This window comes from Nipponia nippon, unplaced genomic scaffold, assembly GCF_047370975.1.
Source record: "Nipponia nippon isolate SJK-2023a ecotype South Korea unplaced genomic scaffold, ASM4737097v1 scaffold_4, whole genome shotgun sequence".
Lineage (NCBI taxonomy): Eukaryota > Metazoa > Chordata > Aves > Pelecaniformes > Threskiornithidae > Nipponia > Nipponia nippon.
This window is the reverse complement of record NW_028262358.1, coordinates 83097108-83122850: the sequence shown is the minus strand read 5'-3', so window position 1 is coordinate 83122850 and position 25743 is coordinate 83097108.

Below are 25743 nucleotides of genomic sequence, written 5' to 3'. Positions count from 1 at the left end.
TACCACCTTATATCCCAATAATTGTGATCCATTTTTTCTTTCCCACTGCATACCACCAATGTCAGCTATCAAAATTTAAAGCTTCAAATTAAAATTATTTTTTGCTCTAATGAATTGAATGAATTTCCCTGGAAAAGTCTCCCCCTATTTTTTTAAATAGCATGCACAAGGTCCAAAGCTCTCTATAAAATCAATATATTTTCTTGGACAAATATTACTGATCATGTAAGTTAAGCAAGTATTGATTTTTCACTTTCATGAGGGAAGTGTAATTATGCTTTTTTAATTAAAAAAAACACAGATGTATCTAGTTTAATAAAAATTAAGAACCTTACAAACCTTCATGGTAAGTAAATTATGCAAGTTCTCAATGTTACTCATCTCCAAGTTTGCTTATTCGTTTTTAACTCAATACAGAGGGATTTTTAACTGTAGTGTAGAGTGGAGAATTTTTTAAGGCATGGGTTTGTATTTCAGAATGAAGAATTTTAGGGTTGTTCAAAGCCAGCTCACTGATAAGACCTGTTGTGAAGAAAGAACAAGTCCAAGTGTAGGGTCCCCCAAAACAGCTCTGCTAAAAAGCCTCACCAATGGCTTGGGAGCCACTTTTAGAGGAGGCTTTCGCTATTCAGCTTCCACCTCAGCTGCTTTGCAGCTGTTTTGTAGCTGTGCTTGTGCTGTGTTCCACAAGGTACCCTCTTGGTCCAGACTGTGACCCCTGCTTCTGGGCTGACCTCATAGCCTGGTCTCAGCCCATCCCCACAGCCCTGCCTGGCCATCCTGGGGCTGTGTCTCACCCTTCACGCGCACCTCTGGTCCCCTCACCAGACCTGATCCTGACCTCCACCCATTGGCCAATGGCCTAGCCTGGCCTCTGTCTGTCCCTGTCCCCAGGGAGGTGCCTGATTCATGGGGCTGGGGCTCCCCTGGTGCCCCCTGGCTGTCCTATTCCTGGCTGGGGCGGTGGGACAGGCCATGGCTGCCAGGCCCTGCCCTGATGGAACCCAGGGAGCCCCTGGTGCCCTGGCCTAGGGACCTCCTGGCCCATGAGGCATCCTGACAATTAGATACAAGAAAAAAATCCTTCTTCAAGAAGGTAGTTAAACATCATGGCAGGTTCCCTGTTACACAGAATCACCATAGAGACTGTTGAATTTCCATCTTCAGAGATGTTCCAGAGCTCAAATGGGCAAAGCTCTGAGCCAAGACCAAGGCCATGCTGCAACCTGGAAGGTGACCTTGATTTGAATGGTGTGCTGGAGGAGGTGACCTCCAACCACACTGAGAAGGGACAAAAAACTTTACATGTGTAAATTAAAAAGAAAACTCAAGGCATCCTTCTTTCGAGACCACAATTTCTCGTGTCTGGTTTTAAAAGGAACAGGTAAGTCAGCTGATAACACCCTAAGAGGTACACCCAGGAATCCACCACAGTTGTCTCTTCAGTGTAGGAGATGACTCAGTATTTAAGTATAATCAGTTAGCTAACTATATCAGGTTTGTAAGTTACAAACCAGAGCAGGATACTTTTAAATTATCCTTTGCTATACCTAAATCTCTTTGCAGATCTGAACCTTAATGACTACTGGCATTCTAAAACAAAGTATAATTAGTAACATCAAAACTAAAAAATGGCCTCCAGAAGGAAAATTTTCTCTGTTTAAAATTACTGGCAATTCTTTGTGTGTTGAATAGATGATGTATGAATTAAATTCCTCAGAACTGAGAAAAAGAGAACTGGAAAAGCTTTAGTTGATAGCAGCCATCAAGCCCTGCTATCACGGATACCACATTTTATTATCTCCAGTTTAAAAACAGCTAAATTGTTTCATCCTAGTAGTCTCGGAGAACAGATCCAAAATCTGAGTGCTCCATTGGTCAGCGACATTAATCTAATTTTCGGCCTGGATTTATTCATAGCTAGTTTATACCAATCTGTTCTTGCGCCAAAATTATTCTTCAGTTTAAACAGCATTTCTCCTTTCCTTGAGTATTTGTAAACAAATTCATATCGCTTCTCAACTTTCCTTTGCTTGGCTAATCAAGCTAAGCTCTTCTATTAAAAGGCAGGCTCTCCATTCTCTCAACCACTTTAGTAGCCCTTCTCCTGGCCTCTTCCAGTCTCAGTTTACCTTTCTGGAATGTGTCTGATCAAGATTTTGCACAGGAGGTCTTACTTTGGTCTTATACAGCAGCACTACCACTTTTCATTTTTGCTGGCTCTTTTGATGGAATTCAGAATCAAATTTTGCATTTTTAGAACTGAATCCCCTTGGCAGCTTTAACTCAGCCTGTGGATCAAGTAGAACACTTGAATATGGCCCATTTGCCATATGCAGATGATGGTCACTAAGCTTCAAACAAAACCTCCTACTATCGATCATCAAGGACCTGACCTGGCATTTTGTTCTTCTTAATTTCAACCCTTTTATTACTTCAGCTTTTAAAGTAATTTGGGTTTTTTGTTTTGTTTGGTTAGGTTTTTTTCTTTATTTTATGAAGTCTACAATCTTCTGCTTTGATAATAGCTTCCAATTTTTGTGTTAGTATTTCATCAGCACAATATTGTGTCACAAAAGTAAATGTTCAATATGAAAGAGCTGGAAGGCCCTCTCCTTGGAGCTACCTCCAGGTGTCCTATGTATAGGACATTTTACTCATCCCAGAAAGACTAGTTCAACACTCCTAGTTCTATTAGTTATCTGAATAGATAATCAATTTTATCAAGTTATCTATGGGTTAGTTTGACATGATGATCTAACATTGATAGTCCATACATCTCTTTCTACCTTTACCACCAGGACTCTAATTATGTTTTTATTTTCCTTTTCTTTTGTGCTGTTTGTTTTCATACCCTTAAGAAAATGCAATTCAGTTTAGAGTTCAGCAATTCTCCTTTAATCCCCTTTGTTTCTGCTCCCAAGACAGGTTCTTGCTGATTTGGTATTTCCAAAGATATATTCCAAAGTTATATTACAAAGATCTTTTTCTTTTTCCTCCTTAAATATATATCATGGGCTGGCTGACTTCAGTGGACTCAGGAGTCCTATTGTAATTCAAATTCTTACAATATTGTTATACTAATTAAGAATAAAGTGTTGCTGTGATCTTATATTTTTCTGAAGAAAGAGCTCTCCTATGACCTCAAGTATATCTGTTTTTTTTCACACAAAGTTCTACCAAATCCAGCAAACATTATTGTGTTTTAATTGAGAAAAATAGTAGTCTCTGCTCGGAATAAGAGTACTACCCATTTATGAATCATGACTATAGGCACAAAACGCCCATTTATTTTTGTTAGTGCTAAATGCAAGAAGAAAAAAACATCATGTTTTCTCAAGAAAATGTAAAAATGTGCCCTCTGTATTAACAGCATGTTTATCATTACATAATTTGGCTAATGTCAGAAAAAATCTAAACAAATCTATCATTATTACGTGTAGAGGTTTACAGCTTAGGTCATCTGTCACCGTATGTGATTATTATACACCAAAGGTCAGATCTATATCAAGAAAATGGAAAGTTTATTTTCTTTTCATCATATTTTTTAGTACTTGACTTCCGTCAGTCCGAAGTGTTTCATGTGGACTTTTGCAATTTAATTATTCATGATAGAGAATATACTTTTAAAAAGTTTGCTGAAGGTAATACACAAAGGGTAATGAAAATCAAACTCAAGGGGGTAGATGATAAAAAATTACCCTCTTCATGTTCATATGAGGTGAGGGTGTTGCCCTGTAATGTTTAAAAGAGGAGGTATATCAGGAGGCTAGAAATAGACAATCCAATGTAAAAATATGCAGGCAATGAACAGTGGCTTCCTATTCTGAGTTCACTTGTGCTATATGACAAAGGACAATTAATGATTAAGTATATAAATACCAGCAGACAACAGATCATGTTGCAAATCGAGATATATGCGTACTTTGGCAGATTAGTCAGCTGTTTGTGCAGTTGCTTGTTGCCTATGGGACTCCAGAGGATTAATTACAATGTGGCAGCAGGCCTTTTTGTTACTTAGTTTTGTCTGTACAAGTAATTGAGTGTGCAGCTATGAACAGTGCATGCTGCTGTGACCATAATACAGACAGCAAGAGACAGGCATGCCATGACAACACAGCCTACAGACCACAGTGCCGTCCCAGGATGGGGAACTGGGGAGCAAATCACAGGTTATCCCTGAGTCTAAGGTTTAATTCTGTTGCCCCAAGACAAGTCGCTCTCATTAATTGAAAGCAACTTATGTAAATAGAATAATAAAGAATTCTAGATGGTGCCAGAATTGTTATTCTTTTCATCCAAAGTAGAGCACCGTAGGCCAAATCATCAGCTGCAGTAAATTAGCACAGTGCAGTTACATTGACGGCTATATGAACTTGCACCAAATGAGAATCTAAGGAGCTGAGTTTAGGACCTATGACTGTTTCAATCAAGCACAGAGTATTTTAAATTTTATTTAACTCTTTAATGAACATTTTTCATGAGGATGCTGGCAAGCTTCTCTGCACATATCCATGATAAATAATCCCTTTATTTAAAAAGGATAAGTTTTTAAAAACTATTATTATTCTAAATATTTATTTAAATAATGCGCAAATGTTCCAACCCACAAGGTCCAACCTGTTGCTATGGTACATGCTAGGTACATAGGATGGACTGAACTTTCTGGTGAATTTTAACATACTCACAGTATAGGATGACATGTCCCTTCTGAGACTGCTTCTTCCCCACTGCTCTTTGGATTGTTTTCTGGTTCCCCCACAAAAAGTCATTGACTATTTCTGAACTGCTTTCTTAATTGCAGGATCTCTATACATTCTTCATCTAGATGCAACATATGTCTTTAGCCCCTGTGAAATCATTTTAAAGACTTTATTAGTAAAGCTAGAGACAAACAGATTGTATATTGGTTAATAAACTTCCTGTAACTGTCTCAGTTTGCCTTTCGTTAGTTGCAGTATAGCTTTGGGCTGGAAGACCTTATACTCTTGGTAGTCTCAATTTGGGTAAGGAAGTATCAATAAGAGCTGTAGAAAAAGTTTCTAAAGATCCTGAAAATTCTGGAGATCCTGAAAATGACTGGAGGACAGTGGTTTACTGGAGGAATAACTGAAGAAGGACAGACATGCAGCAGAGAGTAAAAAATTGCTGGATGTCTGAGTGATGAAATAGCAGTAATTCACTGCAGGAGGCTACAGTATCTATCCCACCAGATGGAAGCATGGCTCTTGACAAGTAGTAGGCCCATAGTACTGTATTTGAGAGTAGATTTCAAATAAAGAATAGAACTGGAGTTTCTGTTCTTGATGCTTCAAAGGCCAATAATACCTTCTGCAGAAGACATCGATATATTTTCCTAACTACGTTGTTATGGCAATTTTAAAGCCATGTGAGTTACATACCACAAAACCAACACTTGGACATTCCAAAAGACTGGCATGCTGGCAAGCATTTTGTTAGTCTCTGCTCTATTTAGTACATTCACCATGATATACTAGAAGCCATTTCGGGGTTCACATCTAATAGGATAACACCTAAATGTCTTTAAAGAACTGTTCTTTCAAAATCATGAAAAGTATCTGAACATGCCACAGATGACTATGGCAAGAAATCTGTGTTGAAAACAAACACCATACCGACCACATGAAAATATTTCTATTAATAGCCTTCTCAAATTTGAACTGGGCTAAGAATAACTTTTAAGAGCCAAAGCTTAAATTAGTGCAACTAGGGGACATCCTAGATCAAAATTTCACGTAAACCAAAACTAAAATAATTTCTGCTTTTCACCTCTTGAACTAGTTGCTGAATAAACAGGAAGGATCAGTGGAGAGCCAGTGTGGAAACAAGGTAGGCTGGTGCTCTTCTGCTGCTATTCTGTTAGGAAATGCACTCTAGCCAAACCCTGTCCAAATCAGATTAAAAATCATAGTTTAATCATACTGTGGTTGTTACCATAGGCACATTCAAAGTACTGTAACTAATATTGTCAATTTCCTATGCAATCTTTTTTCCTAAAATTCATTACATGAATCAATTAAAGAATCACATGATAAAACAAATATCTCATTTTCTACTAGTCAAAGATACTTAGGTTTTACGCCATTAAAAGGAAATGAGATTAGAAGGGCATTTTCAAATCTAGGAGATGAACAGACTTCAAGTTTCAGATTCAGCCTTTTCACACTTCAGATTCCCATACTACCTTTGGAGCAACTTAAAAAATTCAGCATGGAGTTATCCAGGTTGCCAGAATTAGCCATCTTCAGGGCATCTCTGACCCTTATAACGTAGTGGAGATTGCTACAAACACAATGCAATGGCCCTTCCTTTAGTGTTGGCCTCCATGGAGGTTGTCTTGTGTTGAGTACCACTGACTCAGAGGCCACTGTCTGACTCAAGGACATTTACATGTGCTTGCGTGTGTATTTTCTACTGATAGATTTGCCTATATGAATTATTATTAAAATATTTTTTCGTGTGTCATTATTGGACTAGTCTGAGCATGATTACTCCAATAGGTACCACAACCATACCTCATGCTGCACAATACTAGGTAGCACTAAAAAGAAGTGAGAGGATGCGAAAGACATCCCAACAATTTTGCCTTCCATTATAAACTCTTCATCATTGTAAATCTCCATTGACCTCTGTAATGTTGATTTCTGTGTAGCTTTAGCTCATGTCACTCACATGGGCTTGCTGTGATGTTTTTCAGTGTTGTGTTCTTCCTTAATGGACTGTATTTTTCTGAAATCCCACATTGAACAAATACAATGACCATTTCAAGTACACTCCTCTTTCTAAGCAAAAACTGAAGAACTGCTGTGTAGAAAGTTGACCTAGTTCTTCAGATGCTGGTATCATGGACTGGACAATCAGAACATCAGTTTTTCTTCTCTCAAAAATTAAGCCACTTAACATTTGCTCCAGAGAACATCCTAAGTTATAGCCTCTGTACACAGTATTTCTGAACCACTGAAAAGCATGCAGATCACAAAACCTAGTTTCAAAGGCAAAATATTCCATGATAATAACTCAGACATTTGCATTTTTCCATTATTGTCCTTTCTTTTTTTTTTTTTTTAACTATTTAAAATGCAAAATGATCTTTAGTTTGGCATAGTGACCATGATTAAGGATTAAGAAAGTTAGATTTCCAGTATGACCTTGGGCCAACCACAGATTTTCTTCATCTTAATGTCTATTCTGTAAAGTCTGTGTAAAGTGAATGTAATAAAGTCAGTCCTTCAGATACTGAGAAGAGTAAAGCAGTCTGTGCTACTTGACAGTATATTATCAAGCATTGCAGAAAAGCCTGTATTTATAAATAAACTAGCTATACACTAAAAACGGTCTATTTGCATTCTGAGTTCCTTAAAGTTTTGGGGTTGTTTTCGGTTTTTTTTCATCTTTGTCCTAATGTTTTATCTCTTCTGTAGTCAAATACACTAGAGGATGTAGATGAAGAATTGTCACATGAAGTCTGTCAGCAAAGAAATGAAAAGCATCCCACTGCAACAAATTTCATTTATTTTATAGGCTGGTTATAAAAAGGTATTATAACAGGAAAGAGATGGTCTCTACTGTACTGTGAAAAATAATGTCAGAAAGGACAGTTTGTTAAAAACTATTCAGATCCCTTTTCTCTACATCGAAAGGGACTTTTACTGTTTTAAAGGCATATGCTTTTTCAGCTACTTCTTTGAATGCCTTTGCAAGACTGAAAAGCAAGTATAAAGAAATCTTGTAACTGATAAAAATTATTTTTACATGAAAATTTTTTTCAAAATTAGCAGAATATGATTCATTTATACACTACACATTTCTGAAGAGAGTTATATGATGTTCTAGTGCTCTAATAACAATGACCAGCCTACCACCTGAAGATGATACATTTTTATTTCATCTTCCACTTTTTACAGCTACTAAAATGTAATTTCCAAAAATTACTTCAGTTCAGTAACTTCACAAGCTGTACCTGCTTGAATATTGATCCTTCTAGAAATATTTCAGGTGTCTAATTCTCTTAGTTGACAAAACTACAGTGTCAGCTGCAATTTTCATAAACTGGAAGCAACAAAAAACCTAGTGCCCTTCTTCAGTTTTTGATTACTGCAGCTGTTCTCAAAGCTGCAACAAAGTGAATCATCAAAGCAGCAAAGCTACACAGAGACTGATGAGAACTACTACAACAAAGAAACTAGATTACATAAGTAGGTAGTGAATTTCAGCTAGTTTTGTAGGTCTTGGTTTATAACACATAGCATCAAGCACAGGGGCTCATGGTGAGGAAGCATAGTAATTAGAAGACTACTTGGAAAAGTAACTAACTGGGTTCAGTTCATAACAAATACAAGGGTTTCTGGCAGAAGATCTGAAGGGAGGTGGTTGATGTTTTTATCCCCTCTTCTTTAGAAGTGCAAGGCTTTGATCGGCTTTTTAGAGGTGTGAGGTTAAAGAATTCACATATTATGAGATTTCATAACATTGCAGATTCTTTTTTTCTTTCTTACAATCCTCAACTCCATACATATGATATCTTCTAGTTTTGCTTTCTCAAATATGTATTACACAAAGACCCACACATACACAAGAACACATTTTTATAATGTGTTCTCTGTGATCATTCATAAAGATTATCAAGGGAGTATTTGGTTTCTCACAGGCCCTTGGGAAGTGTCTGATGGTAACAATCTCCCAAGTCTGGAAGGGTGGCCTATTTGTAATCTTGAAGAATCTGTCCTATGCAACTCCATAAACAAATATTTCAATAATCCGCAAAGTAAACTTAACAAAGTGCACTCCAGAGTACCTTTTAGCAGAACTTAGAGTCCTAGATTGATTTGAAACATTCTCTCATACCAAGAATAAGCACTTCACTGTCTGACGTATGGAATCAAATAGAAGGTATTTGCTTCTTTACATATACAGCACTTTATTTTCCACGACTATTAGTGTCTCACCCCTACCTATTTTCTTCAGTCTAAAAGAATTCTTAATCTACATTATTTCTTTTATGTTTTAAGGAAAAAAAAAATATCTTCATTTTTAACAACACTTTCTCAATGAGCTCAGTGAAGAAATGAAATTACCTGGCTTGTGCTAGAGAAAACTCAGTTGTGTTGTGATAAATGAAAGTGGATAATTTCACATATTTAACGTAGATAAACCTCAGAGTATATGATTTCTGCTTACCTCAGCTTTTTTACCACATGGCTCCATTTAATATTAAAATAGATAAATAAAATCTCTTAAGTTAGTACTGTGGGACAGGGTAAGAGTGAATCACACCCTTCCATGTTTTTCCTTATTACATTTCATATATGTCTGGGTATGTTCCTACACCAGCTGAAGTGCTGCAATGTGCTGTACGTCTTTGTCTTTATTACTGCCAAATAGCTTGAAAATACTGAGCACTGAAACCCCTGAGAGCAGGAGAATATCAATAGCCAGAGAAGAACAAACTGCATGTTTGCAATACAAAAGAGGGATATATTGATTTGTTGGGAGTTCACCCAAATTAATTGTGCCAGCCAATAAGAAGACACCATCAATTATTTGTTTAGCTTGAAAAACATCGGTGTTATGAAAAACAGACTTCTTCAAACAGAGGAAAAGAAAATGCACACATGTGGAAGAAAACTGCACATTCAAGCATAAATAACTGTGAAGTACTGCAGCTATATAATTGTTTAAAACAATTTCATTTTAGTAAAACAGGATAAAATAGGAGGAAGAAAGGAAATTAATTAATCAACAGGGAATCTAGTAGAAAAGAAAAAATGTGTGTATATTAGAAGTTTATGTATAATACACAGCAAGATGAAAAAAACAGAATCAGAATATCTAACTGATAATTGTTTTGACATCCCTTGAAATGAAAAGAAATGAAAAGAAGATTTGATGATGACTGAAAACAGTGAAGAGCAAAGGGCTGAAAGAAGCAGGAGTGATTTCCTATGAACGGAAGAAAGGAGAGAGCCTTTTTTTGCCAAAATCTACCACACACACAGCCAAAAGAGGCACTAGAGGACTTTCTGCCTTGGAGCAAATAGGGAACGATACAGATCAGTTATGAGGAAATCATCCAGAGGTTACAAACTGAGTTTCAGCTTTCCATGAAACAAGAACTGGACTGGAGGAAAACCATGACATCATAAATGGGCTCTGGAAACCCTATGCAGATGTCAATGAAATAAAGACTGATGTCATAGATGGTCATCCTATCCACTGCCAACTTCGGCTAGTGTTAGTACACATTGATTTACCAATCCCACTTTTATTGGAAGAGCTGTCTCTGCCCTCAATCCCAAAAACCTGCAAATTCTGTTAAAACAAGTTCAGCTGCAATAAGAAAAAATGGTTTCAGCCACCAGTTCAAAAGCTGATTTAAAAGAGAGATTGCTTAATCTAAGAGTAATTTATCCATGCTCTATTGTTTTTGAAAACAAAACTAAAACCATTTTCAGTTAAGATACACAGGAAGCTAAACAAAGAGCTAGATATAGTGAATTTTTTCCTGGTTACTAATTTAGCTGAGCTTCATACATGAAGTTTTGGATTCAATGTCCATAGCAGTACAATTCCAGTACATCAGTCTGTTTAATAATACCATACCTCAGCATAAGCCTTGGATTTGGTGTGCCCACTAAGGATAAAATTAAGGAATTTGATTTTTAAGCAGCTCAGTAGCAGCCCATCAACAGGAAATTAAGTTTCTCAAAAGTTATTCCTTTTAAAAAGCTATCCCTAAATGTGGGAAGTTTCCCATTTCTATCATTGCATTTTCATTTGTTGCCATTGTGGATAGTTCTGCAAAAGAAAATGTAATCCAGTTTAATATTCTATGGCATAAAGTATGCACTCATATAAAAGAAGACAAAAGCACTATTACCTTATGTTATACTGCAACCAATGCTGAAGGCAGAAAGATATAAAATATAAATGTAACATTTTTAAAATAATTCTTTTCATCATATAATCTTCATGCAACCAGCAGAAAAGCTAGTTTAACTGAGCTTTCTCCTTCTTAACATTTGATCTGAATTATCATGATGAGAAATTCAATCATATTTTGAAACATCCGTTTCAGAAAAATCAGAAGGATTTGCAGTTCTTGAAATACCTCTGGTAAGTGAAAATACATATCAACTTTCCATTGGTAAATGAAGTGCCTTGGAAGACAGCATGGAGTACTGACTGAAACATACAGAAATAAAACTGTAACATGGTTTCTCATTTTGCAAAAAGTACATTTGTAATTCAGTCACTCAAATCAATATAGATGTAACTGTAAATCTGTGAAATAAAAATGTAACACTAATGCCCACAGGTAACTACAACAAATTCCAAAATACTCCATTGTTTGCTTTAATAAAACCATTACTAATGGCAGTAAATAAATGTGTAGTGCTCCAGCACATCATTAAAAATAAATCACATGACCTTACAGTTTATGAGACAAGCCACATGCCTTGACAGATCTTTCTATTCTATAATACAGCATGGGTAATGGAATATAGTTCCTTTCCACCCAGGGAAGTCTCCATCCCTGGAGAGATTTAAAAGACGTGTAGATGTGGTGCTGAGGGACATGGTTTAGTGGTGGACTTGGCAGTACTAGGTTATTGGTTGGACTTGATGATCTTAAAGGTCTTTTTCAACCTAAATGATTCTTTGATTCTATATCTTGCTATATGTCTCTGCAGGCCTCCTTTTTGTGGAAGATATAGATGAGAAGAAAACCATAAACCTGTGAATAGGTTTGGAAAAAATCGTTTCTTATTAGGAAAAATAAGCTGGAACAGAACTAAGAGCAGGCATCAAATTTGCATGCATCAAAACTGACAAAAGCAAGAGGACACAAGAGATGATCTGAATGTACAGAATGATTAACCAAGGGAGTAATAAGGAGCTGGAATATAAGAAACGCTGGGTCGGACCTATGGTCAATCCAACACTGTAATTTGCTTCCAACAGTGGCAACAGGAGAGATCTTTTGAAAATATTTGAGTGTGACTAAGTAAACATGTTCAAGGAGGAAAATAAAGAAAACAGCTAAAATAACCTCATATTCTAAATATTAGTGGGGAAAAAACCAGAAAATATTTTGTAGCTATTTTTTATATTTGAATAATTCTAGATATTCCCAGCTACATGGTTGTAAAACTATTGTAAATAGCCTATCTACTTAGAGTTGCAGTATTGCTATTCCTAAGCTGAGCTTTCCCAAACTCTCTTCTGTGATCAAATGCAAATTACACCATATCTGTAATATGTCATAATTGAAAAATAAGATCCTACTTTAGAAAACCGTCCAACAACTACATCTTTCAAGGTCAGTGGAAAATCTCATTCTGTTTTATTTCATTTGCAACCCAAATAAAACAACTACTTTTGAAACTAAAACATAGCAAATCCAGAATGATCAAAGTAGTGATGGAAGTGCAGTGATTAGTTCCCAGTTTGGAGGACTGGAAATCTTAATGGTCTACATTAGGAAAAAAAAATTCTTGCTTGTCTTTCTCTACGCTTCTCTCTAACAACTCACAGTCACACATGACCAGACATACAACTATAATCATGGCTTTGTTCTGAACAGAGCACATTATCAGGGTATTATAATAAGTGTATAATGATCTTTCATGAAATGGAAGTAAGCATAATTTCACCTGAGGAATCACATTCAAGGGAGCAGTTACTGTGTCAGTGATTACTTTTTCTTTAGAAATTAGCATTTTATGTCATTTAATATGGTGGACATTAGATATGGGTCATACACCAAAAGACAAAAATAGGTTCTGAGTGTCTGTTTAAAAGTGAGTGAAATGTTTATGCTTGGCAAGATGAACAACTGTCCACTGGTTGTTAAACCACTGAGAATGAACATGCCTTTTTTCCTCATTCAACAATGTATCTGATAAGCCTACATGTTTCCAAATTCAAACATAACTTTCCTTTTTCATATAAAAAATACATACCATTTAATTAAACATATTTGAGCTTGCTAATCATTTTTGTACACTAGTTAATACAATAAATATTTCATGAGGTTTTACTTAACATTTATACTTAGATATGTGTAAATCTTAGGTTTAAAAAAGTGAGGAAAACAACATACTTTACACTCTATCCATTACTGAAAAGTCTCAGAGATTTCAGCGACAGTGCATTTTGTGTCTTCTAATTCTGCTAAGGACAGTCCTGTATATATAACCTGTATATATAACAGTTCATTTTGTGTCTTCTAATTCTGCTAAGAAGGACAGTCCTGTATATATAACCTGTACTTTTGGCCTTATTTTCACAGAATCACTGAATAGTTGCAAGGGACTTCTGGAGATTGTCTAGTCCAACTCCCCAGCTTAAAGCAGGGTCAGCTAGAGCAGGTTTTCGGGGCAGTGTCCAGTTGGGTTTTAACTGTCTCCAAGGATGGAGACTCTACAGCCTCTCTGGGAAAACTGTTCCAGCATTCAATCACCTTCACAGGAAAAAAAAAAAAAAGGGAGTTCATATTCAGATAGAACTCCCCGTGTTTCAATTTGTGCTCTTTACAGGTTCTGTGACTGGACACTACTGGGAAGAGTCTATTAATAAGAATAACGAGTAAGAATTTTCCCAGTGGGAACAAGGAGATACAAAGTACGTTTTGTAAACAGAATTGAAATGAAAAAGGTAACCTTTGTAGAGAATGAGAATAAAGCAACACTGATAAATGGAATCAGCCCAAGAACAGAGCTGAGCTTAACTGGTCTGCTTCGCAGTCTATAAAACAGAATCTGCTTTATCTAGCCCTGGTAAGGCCACAGTTGCAGCCTTGTCTAATTCTGGGCACCATACTTCAAGAAAGCCCCTATGGTTGCAACAAAGCAAGAGGAGAAAAAAGAATGATGAGAGGTCTATTAGCAAGCCCTCTCAGGAAAAACTGAATGACCTCAATTACTTAGCCTGAAGTAGAGAAGACTACAGGCAAAAGAGACAACTGCAAGATGATATTCATGATATACACAATGCATAAATACATATTTTTTTCCTAAAGAGATTTGTACTTCATGCCTGTGGCAGACAGAACTAGGGATAACACTTTTGCATTGCAGTGAGGAAGATTCAGATTAGAGGTTAGAAAAAATGTATCTTTTGCAAAGGTAGATGGAGCACTGAATTAGATTGCTATGGAAAGTGTCAATCTCCAAAACCAGAAACATATGGAAATATATATTAGGAGTGACATAAATATGGATCCCTGTTGATCATAAGCTAAATGACCTCTCAAAATTCATGCAGTCCTATGAGCCCATAATATTAAAATTGCATAACCAAGCACTTATTAATTATACATGCATTTAAATAAAGTTAACCTGTACTGATTTAAAAATAAATTAAGAAACATCAACTTATCTCTTGACAAAAATGAAATGAAACACACTGTTTAACCAGAGGAAGGACTAAAATTAATATGGATCCATAAGAGTAAGAACCAAAACTGAATAAAATTCTAAAATTATAACTTATATCATGTTTTTCTTCAGAGCTGAACTAGAATTAGATTACTCCCTGAGGAACAGAATAATAACTGGAATCAGTTCTTCGTTACAGAATTAAAGCAACACTGCTGTGTTGCTGATGCTGACCCAGTATTTTGGGCTTCCTTAATCTATTTCTTCCTAGATCTATGATTTATGACATCTGAGGACTGACCTTTAAATTTCTGCCCTAACAAGCAGGTTTATTTGCACTCCTTGATAATAAAAAATAAAGGCCTCCAGGCCAGTAAGTATTAACTTCTTTAAGCATACCACATTGTCTCACATATAACCTCCTAGAATTTGTGACAGGCAACACTATTTGAGGTCTAACTAGTTTCTAGTCTTCTAAAACAAATCTAATTTATACTCTCTAATGTACCTTATTTTGCTACCTAACAGCTATTTCTAAAAGCAGCAGAAATCTACCCTTCTAAATCAAACTGGCTTCTGAAATGCAATGCAGCAAAGAAAAACACAGAATTATTTTTTTAGCATGGCTGTGAAATAAACATTTCTATTAATCTTAAGTCTGTCAAACACCACACATATCAATTGTCTTTCTACTTACAAACTATACCTACATCAGGAGGATGCTGAATTACACTTCGAAGTCTAGACTCACCACTTCAGGCCAGAAAAGGCCAAAGCCACAGCACTGCCTAGGTTCAGAGTAAATTTGACTGACAGTGTTACCCTTACTATATCAACTACCTTTCTGAAATTTATCCTTTTTATTTTAAAAACAAAGTGTACATTTAAGAAAAACAAATGGCAAAGATGCAAGAAGATGTTAAATTCACCGAGGCATATTAAATAAAATATGTATGAGTACTAGTATTATGGACAATAAGCCAATACCACTTGACAGAACTGTTCGAGTGCTTGAAATTGTAACAATTGATTTCACTAGCATAGTTTAACAGACACAAAACAACACACTCTTCGTTAGTTTCAGAAAGCGATAAAGCATTTTGGTGAAGTGAAAACAAAATTATAATAGGAACAAAAGAAAGCAAAGAAACAAGCGATAATTTTTTACAGGACACTGACCTACCTATAGAACCTTGTGCAAACAGTAATAATTTGAACAGAAATTTACCATCCCGGTCTCAATATGGCAGTGAATTGTTAGAAAACTCATTAAGTGAAGTTATCAAACCCATCAGAAGATGCATGTACACTCATACATTTAACGTGCCAGATTAAGACAATTTTCAAGAATGTGTGCTAAAAAATGAGTTAACACTCTTTCTAATTGAATCATTGGGTTATGGAAATGGAAAGAAAGATAACTCGCAAAAGCAGATGTTTTCCACTACATTTCCACAAAGAAAGACTCCAGTAGGAGAAAAAGTTTTCAGATATTTAGGTCTGTGAGACACTAAATACCAGAAATAGATAACTTAGGCTTGTAAACATGTGCATCCTAGATGTGACAGTGACATAGAAGCACAGACCTAAAAGGAACTGGCAAGGTAAAATGACTTTATTTCCAGACTCCCACAAGTTCAGACAAACACGTAGTATATGTTTATTCCAGAAGGACTTTTGAAAAGGAAATTGTTGGTCTCATCACTCAAAAAGTGCATTCCTGAAAAGTTTAAAGTTACTTAAAAAAAAATTAGAGAGTTTAAGGAAAAAACCGAGGCTCATCCAATGACTAATTAAAATGACAGAGGCATTAATCTGTTCCATTGGTTAGTCACAGTACTCTACGCAGTAAAAATAGTCTCATTATTAAACATTTATTTCTTATTCTACATGAAATTGATACTTAATCACTTTCCTAGTGTACACCAGGCACTTATTACACAGGGAAAACTTGGAGAATGGAAAGTTTATAAAATCTCTGTCAATCTCTCCTACATGTTAGGAATGATTCATTATAATGGGCCATGAGCGGCAGGGTGACTGTGAACAGAAGCCTGTAATTAACTTTGCTTCATGTTTTATTGATAGCATTTGCTGTTTTCTGAGATCTGATCATACATCTTGAGCAATGTGCAAACGTATGGATCATGCTGTGCTTAGATACCCTGGCATTGGGGGATATATGTGAAACTAAATAGATTAGATGGAAAATGTACCACATCCCTTGTGATCTGTATACATACCTAGATTCTCACTTTTCTGCCACCTCTTTGATGTTGTTTCTGTCTCAAAGCACACTTGACATTTAATATGAAACATGGAAGTCAAAGTTCTTTTTTACTGTCTTGGGCCAATACTTACCCATATCAATCATGGACATGCTGATAGAGAATAGGAAAAAAATGCATAGTCTCCCTTACAAACAAACATATCTGTACTTTGAAATGCTATAGATCTTACACTTCAGAGCAAATTTGGAGTTGCAGACAATTTGCAGTTACAAACTTGAGGAGAGATGAATGGGTATGGATGAGCCTTCTGTTATCCTGGAACCAAGTCACCCACAAATTGGGAAAAAGATGTGGGGGTTTTGTGATATGAGTAATTTGGCAAAGCTAAAAACAAATTTACAAAATCCTTAAAAGACCATGGATTATTTAGGAACAGATGGTATGAAAGGCATTTGAAATCCCTCCTGTAAACTGTGTTCTACTTCATATAAACAATATAAACAGAAGCTCACAGACCAGGATCTTCCTCCAAATGGTTTTGACCCTAGTCTTCACATCTGGTATCACATTCCTGATCAATTAAGTTTTGAGTTTTATTTTCAGAAGGAAACAATGTCAGCGGGATTACTTTTCAAAGAAATCTCTTGTCATATGATTTGGAGAGTGGGAGATTAAAAAAGTGGCTTAAATCTCCTACTACCTGCAAAGAAATGCTCTTTTGAAAATTTGGAAACTCTAGTTCTGGCTGTGGCAATTTTTTCCCAATTGAAAGAATGTGCTATGATTTTTTGAATCATTTTTAAATTTTCATAATAGATTTTGCTGTGAAGTTCTATTTCACAACTCTGCTTATTATTTCTACAACACCTATCTACAACACTTTTAATGACATGAACTTTAGAATCACAGCCTTCATTGAAAAAATTGCATTTTTTTCTTTTGCCTTTCTTTTCTAAGCTCCTATGGTCCATCCACGTCATGTTTCTAAACCTCAGTAGCTTCCTTAACTTTAAAGCCTTAGTCTAAGGAGGTCCCTCTAGCGTGATGAATGAAGCAAATATTAATGGGAAAAAAACCCCACAGTACAATCACATAATTAAAGACTGCATTATAGACAAGAAAGAGAGAAATTAGAAATGCAGAAGCACAAATATTTCTGAATTTTCTAACTACTGAGTGGTCAAGTTAGCAAACTTAATGGTATTTCTTCAACACTATTTTTCTGCTTGTGCACTTATTCAAATTCAGACTTGACTAATGATGGAAGAAGAGGAAGCAAATTGACAGTCAGCACTGTGTCATGGACAAATCTAAAATTCTGGCTATATGGAAGATCCTCTTAATTAAAACCAAACTGAGAAAATAAGTAATGGGTAATGGGAAGCCTTTTGTCAGAAACATGGGTTGCATTTTGATTTCACTGACAAACCTGGAATATGAAAGTATGGACTGAAACACAATTCTGTATATTGGCAGCCAGAGGCATTCAAAAAAGTATGACTCATGTTTTAAAAACTCATAGACTGGTTTAACAATCATGGAGTTTACAGAAAATTTTACATGTTTTCCCTTTGTCTTCTAGTTCTTCAGTTTTAATAGCACATTTAATTTGCATTTCCAAGCATTATTCTGCCAAAATGACAGGTAGATTCTCATACAAGCTCTTGATTCCAGGAGCTAAGTGTTCGCAACAATGTGCTGAAAAAAATGAGCCTGGCAATGAAATCCCAAGATGGAAAGCATCGTTGCAGTCTCATACCGGTTCCAAATAATTTTTCTTGATGTAGTGCAATCATTAGGGAATTTTTGCTCTACTCTTTTCAATAAACAGTCCTCTAGTTTGACAATCTAAGCTGTTTACAGTGACTTTTAATAGCTATCTATCAATAGCTCGTCTTTTCAAGCAATTTAAAAGTCACACAAGCATATATATGTCACTCAACTTGTATTACAGTCATCTACTGTGAGTTATAAAGCACTGAAATTTCCCTATGAGACAAAACATCTAATACAGTAAAGACCTAATCTAGTTTGACTAAACTATCAACTTCATGCAAGAATGACTCATTAAGTCATGGTAAGAGTAAACCAAGAAATTCTGCATCCAAAATTTTGCCTGTACCATAACTTTGACCTGTATCTTTAAAATTACTTAAAAAACAAAACAAAACAAAAAAACCCCAAAACCACCCCAAAAAACCTTAGCATATATACATTTATTTATTTTTACATATTTTTATATTTGAAGAGAGTTACAGCCAATGAGTAAGCACTTTCCTCACACAGGCAATGTTAAACCAAATGCTAACATGTAACTAACTCTCATTGGCTTAAGCAGACCTTAGAATTCCAAAACCCCTGCAGATGTTTCACATAAAGGTGATAAAATAGGACTTTTTCCTGTAAGGTTCTACTCTTGGTATCTCTTTCTGACATGAAGAAAAATGATTATTTTTTTAGCCGAATGTCAAGAAAAGAGAGATGTGTCTCACTCTGGTCTGTAGTTGGAACTCAGAAAAATGTTAGTAGGTTACTTTTCACTACAAATTTAGAAAAATGCATTTATAAAATTATCTTAGCTGCAAACAAAAAAAAAAGGCTATCCAAATGGGTTTCTGTGAATAAAAAACATAGAACAAAATGAGTTCCCATTTGGCCAATGAGGATTTTTTTGGTTAAAGAAAAGTTTCAAATCAGTCCAGCTCCTGAAGTCTTCAAAAACCAGCTATGATTACACCCCCCCACACACACACACACCCCCCCACACACACACCCACCCACCCACACCCACCCACCCCTTTTGAGTGGTGTTTCATTCTAAAAACTGAATATATCAGGGAAAACACTTACTTGAATTCATCTCTTGTGCACCCACTAAAATGCAAATAACCTTTCAAAATATACATCTTTACACAACATTTTCAACCTTTTAATAACCTTTCAGTCCTCCAGCACGCCATCACAGGACTGTTTTAAAAGCAGACTGGCAGCTTTTTCTATCCCTTCTCCAACTCACAGCCTTTTTCTCTTCTATAGAGAAGAAATGAGGGAGATGCTATAATCCATTCCAGTACTACTCAGCTGATGCATTTGCCAATTAGTGTATGAACTATCCTCTGAGAGCAATATTTAATTACTGCAGACATTTAGATGATATCATGAGATCCCAGCCAAGCCTCAAATATTTTTAAAATTACCTAGGTAACATTTTTTTTCTTAATTATTAGCCCACTCCCTCTGAAAAGCAAGGTCTCTAAATTAAAGAAATGTGGTAGATGAAATGTTATTTTTTTGCCACCATCAGCAAAAAGATTTTTCTCTATGAGGTTGTGTCAAATAAAAAACTTAGTAGGCCACTAATGGCCATGACCTGTGGCAGCCTTGTTGTACTGTGTAACTGAATTATTTCCTTTTCTAAATCTCCAAGCATGCCACTGAGAATGCTAGGTCAGCATACATAGTAAACAAATCACCAACCACCCAACAACTACTGTACCGTCTGCCTCCAGAATGAAAGATCTCTTCCCTAGCTTGAACTTTTGGACCTTGAATTTGACCCTGCCTGAGCTTTTGTTATGTTAACAAATGATCTTTATGGTAAAACTGTGAATCTACAGATAGGACTGGTGAGGGAAACACATTAATAAAGAATTACTTAAGTAAGTCAGGTTGCTTCACCCAAGCATACAAGCTCTCTAAATTTATTTCCTTCTCACCCTTCTGTATTGTCACTGCAGCTTTAATTTCTCCCTTCTCCTCCATGAATCCATTTATACTGATCGCATCAGTGCTCTTGGCAATTTATTCCATATTTCTAGTATTCTTTGCATGAAATAGCTCTGCTGGAATTCATGTTTACTTCTAATTTCAGTTTGTTTCCACTGTTTTTTCAAACAGCAAGTTACAGTTAATTAAAATAAATCTGAAACCCAATACATTTAGTATAGGAAATGTTTGTAAATTGATATATTTTTTTTCTTTAGGAATATTTTGAAACTGTATGTTATTAATATAGTTGCACAAATAATTACCCTAAATCTCATATTCACGTAATTACAAAAATAAAATGAACATCTGTTATTACAAATGCATAATGCCAAGTCATAATGTGTAGGTTAGGGGTTAACACAAGCAAATTGGTCACAGTACATAAACACAAAATAAATTATAGTATGGTAGTGTAATTACATTCCAACCACTATGTTAATTATAATTTATAACAAATCAATAATTAAAGAAAACAAGCTCTTCCTTTGGTTTCCTATTCAGATTCTTCTGCATAATAAATTATTCTATGTCAGCTAGAGTGGCACTGGACCATAACTCTGACAGCAGTGCATGGTGACATTATTTTTAATATGTAAGAGAAAGCTTAGTCTATATGCTAAATTTGAAAGAAATGTTTTGTTAATTAAACTGGGTGAAAAGTAAACAAGATAGAGTTAAACAGGGCATAGAAAATCCACTTGTTGACTGTCCAAAGAATTAAGTTAAGCATTTATTACCTTACAGATACTGACCTAAAGTGTTAATTTAAAATGTCTTTATTGCAAAATTAAATTAGAATGAGACAGATTCTCTAAGGACAGTCCTAGCAAAAAAACCAGAAAATCCAATCATATAAATATATGGCTGAAAATAACTTTTAGAGATATTTTATGCATTTTCTTTCAGTAAAATACAATCTTATCTATATCTTCTATATACAAAGAGAGAGATTTTTAAGAACAGTTTAGATACTGACATGCATGCAGACATACTCTGACAAGCGCTGACAGTGAGCATCAAGACGTTTTACCGGGACATCACCTGAGTAGTCTTCTCTACCCTCACAGTTAGAAGGTTAATCCTCATATGTAACCTAACTTCATTCTGCAGATTAAGTCAATTACCCTTTGTTTTCTATAAGAAGAATGGAAGCATTGTCAATGTCCTCATTATAGTTCTCTTTTCATAGGATGGTAAAGATATAAAAGAGGCAAAGTTTGTATGGAGAGATAAGCTCTTTTTAGACTGATACAGCTGGAAAAACAAATTTTGGGGCACTATGTTTCTTTATCAGGTCTGAGGAGAAGCAGAAATGCAGAAATATCTAGGTCTAGTAGAGAATGGACAGATATGTTCTTGTTGCTTCCTTCAGAAGTTTCTACTTTACCTAGAACTTTCTTTAAATGTGGTAGCAAAACTTTATGGAGTATTTTTTACTTTCTGGCAAGGCCAGAATTACCTAGGTAGCCTTACTGTTGAGGAAACTCATAACATATTCCTGTGGTACATGGCTGCAAATAAACTTAAACTAGAGTTTCCGCTGACAAAAAGAAAACGACTTGTACCTCAGCAATGCCGTTGATTTCAGTCATCTGCACATCACAGTAATCAGCAGAGGTACAGAGGGCTGTATGACAGTACTCATTTTGCTGTAAATGGCCATTTAGTAGCACAACTGGGTCAAGCTGTGGCAAAGCTGAATACAGTGTCAAAATTGAACTGAAGCACTTAGAGGTTGTCCTTGCTCAAAATCTGACAAAGTTTACCTCCAATGGCTCCAACAATACTTCCTCTGTGTGGTTTGAACACCCTGTGCAGGTTGAGCAAGACACATTCTACCATGGAAGTGCTATCTTAACAGTAATGACTGAAGCGCAGTGTGGGAAAGTGACGTTCCAGTTCCAGCACTCCTCGGACAGTGCTAATGGAACTGGAGTACACAGAGGACAAACACCTGAGCTCATTTTCTATGCATGATGCATTTCACCTTAATTGTATTCCAATACTGCCATGATGCACATTAAAGGATTTTTCAATTTTATTGCAAAACTCTACAGCAGTATGGAATGTTATGCTACTTACCTGCCTGCTACAGCAGGCTATACAAATAAGCAAAGGAATGCTCTGGAATTTAATCTTATTTTAATTATTCATAAGCTATTTGACTTAATCATTAAGACCGCAGCAAGCATAAAAATGTTAAATTTTGCAAGTACTCTACATTTATTTTGTATATAGATAACTAACTTGTAGACTGCAGCTCGTTTGGTTTGGGTTTTTTTTGTTGGTTGTGTTTTTTTCAGTGGGGAGAAATCTGGAGTAAGGAAGGTGTACTCTTGGTGGAACAGGATGAAGTCAGGGAATATTTAAGCAAACTGGACACACGTAAGTCCATGGGCCATGATGGGATGCACCCATGAGTGCTGAGGCAGCTGGCAGATGTCACTGCAAGGCCACTCTTTGATTGATCATGGCAACTGGGAGAAGTGCCTGAAGACTGGAGGAAAACAAAAGTCACTCCTATCTTGAAGAAGGAGTACACAGAGAACTACAGGCCAGTCAGCATCACCATGATCCTGGGGAAGATAATGGAGCCTCTAATCCTGGAAAAAATTTCCAGGCACATGAAAGACAAGAAAGTCGTCAGGAGCAGTCAGCATAGCCTCATCAAGGGGAAGTCATGCTTGACCAACTTGATAAACGTCTATGCTGAAATGACTGGACTGGTAGATGAGGGGAGAGCAGTGGATACTGTCTACGTGGACTTTAGTAAGGCCTTTGACACTCTCTTCCATAAGATCCTCAGAAACAAGCTGTTGATGTATACGCTGGATGAGGAAACACTGGGGTGGATTGAAAACTAGTTAAACGGCCAGGCCCATAGTGTGGTGGTCAGTGAAACAAAGTCTTGTTGGAGGCCAGTAACTAGTGGTGTACCCCAGGGGTCAATACTGGGTCCAATCCTGTTTACATAAATTGATTACTGAAAAAAATCTAAATCATTCATTAGTAACTCAGATCCATGTCCTGCAGAAATAAAATACTGAAACTATATTTACAAAATTTGGTGTGTATTTTAAGAACTTCCCCACATAATTTTTAGCACCTTTGTAAGAAAGATGACATTCTGTTTGCCTAAATCACTGAGGTATTTCTTTATATACCTCAACAGCTTTTCTATTAAATGAAGGATATAACTGAGCTATCAACAACAGACTTTAATCTGATTCAGTCACTAGAGACTCCAAAAAGATTCAAGATTCTTGATGTTATTCAGATATCGAATACCGCACACCATAAAACATCGACATAAAGTAGGTGTCTTTATGTTACTCATTTTCTGAATTTGGGTCACTGAGTACCTGTCACTATTTGCAATTTCTTTGAAACTTTTTTCTTCCTCAGAAGCTCAGGTGTCTTGACAGTCTCTACATTTTCATTTTTCTGAATTATTTGCGCCAAAAATAAGGATCTTCATTCATTTGCCTAGAAAATGCATCTGTACAACTATTTTCCTTCTACTAATGTATCCTGGTATACTACTTGTCTTCTGCTGATAGCCCACAAGAATTCTGGTCTTCCATATATCTTTTATTATATGCCAGTCCTGTATCTGACTTAAAGATCCTAATGCATCTCAAATGGTACAAATTGCCTGTATTTAGCCCACTGAATCAAGCCCAAAGCATAACTTCCTTTCTTTTGCTGAATTATTTAACTCTTACAAAATTTTGGACAAACTGGACCCTATGCTTAAGATTCAATGGCCAAAAAAAAGTTAATATTTCTATTAGAGGATGTCTCATCACCAGTTTCAGTTCTAATTTCAAGATATTTCCCAAGCAGAATGAAAGCTGGCTTCCAGGAAATTAAACCGCTTTATCAATAACTGCATCACAATTCTGGATTGTAATTCAACAAAAGCAGTTGAAATAAGTGGCATTCAATTTCTTCATTTAAGAACACATTTTTTTAGTTTGCTCAGCTGAATGCAATTGTGGCACAAGTCCTTGTCTGACAAGATAACACGTACTACTTTGTAGTTCCATTACAATCTTACTATTTTCTTCTTGTCTGTTAGTACCAAAAACTTAGGACAAATGTCATCAATCTTCTGCATGATCTTTTGAAAAACATGCACCACTTTGAGGTGACATGAAGAATAGGGTCTCTTATGCAACATAAGCTACATTGGCTACATTATTCTGCAGCAATATAATTTTATTTTTAGTACGTCAAATCTCAGCATTGCAACGATTCCACTTTGATCCATAGTCAATATGTTATGAGAAACACAACTTAAATCTTAGTGCTGAATGCCCTGGTAATTTCTTGCTTCATCATCCAAATATTGCAGAACTGTGGGAATCAAGGCTTATAAGACTTGCAATTATTTTGATGGGATTTTAAAACTCCATACTTATATAAAAAGAATGAAAAATAACCTTCCTTAAAATGAATCAAACTTGTGAAAAAGAATGACAGTAACATGCATTAAAAGTTATTATCCATGCTTTTCCTTTCATTTGTGGAGTACAGTATTAGCCAGGATGACCTCCTTCATGTGTTATGTAATTAATAGCGGAATTAAAATTTACCTTATTCATTTTCCTCTTTAGAGAAACACAGTGAGTGTAACTAATTTGGAACCTTTTTCACTAGAGCCTTTATTGCTTGATGAAATGATGTCTTAACCCATCATAAGAAGTGGTATATATATTATATTGTCTGACGGGATTAGCCAGTGAAAAATACTTTCATTAGTTACTTTGGTTGAATTGTATACAAATGAAATTATTCCTTACAGAAGTACACTGGCATAAGAAATATGTTTTTCATTTTTCACCAAAGGCAAAATCATTCCTATTGATGGCTGGACGCACAAGAAAGAAAGGGAGAAGCAGAGGACATGGGAAGCCTGTCTGGGAACCTTAGTTTGATGTATTGGCTGTGTCCAAACTAAGAAATAGTTATATTCATGTTTCATAGTCCTTACCCCCTCATGCCAGGCAGAATCTCTTGCAGAGTGCACTGCAGATCCATTCCTGTATATACATGCACATTTCCTTTCAGAAGAAACAGAGTTCATAGGATGGAGTATATCAAGACCTGAGAGCTGGAAATCACTCTCTGATCATCCAGTTCAGACATTGCTATTGAATGCATAGGGATGGTCCAAAATTCCAGTGAAAGTGTTTCTCCTCAGAACATGCTGATAGGATAAGGCTTAAATGACTTTTTTTGTATACTTAGGGAAAAAAATAGACTCTAGTGCTGAATGGATGAAAAAGTGAAAATTAGATTCCTGCTCTGAATCACCCACTAGAGAACCTGTTTTGAAATGA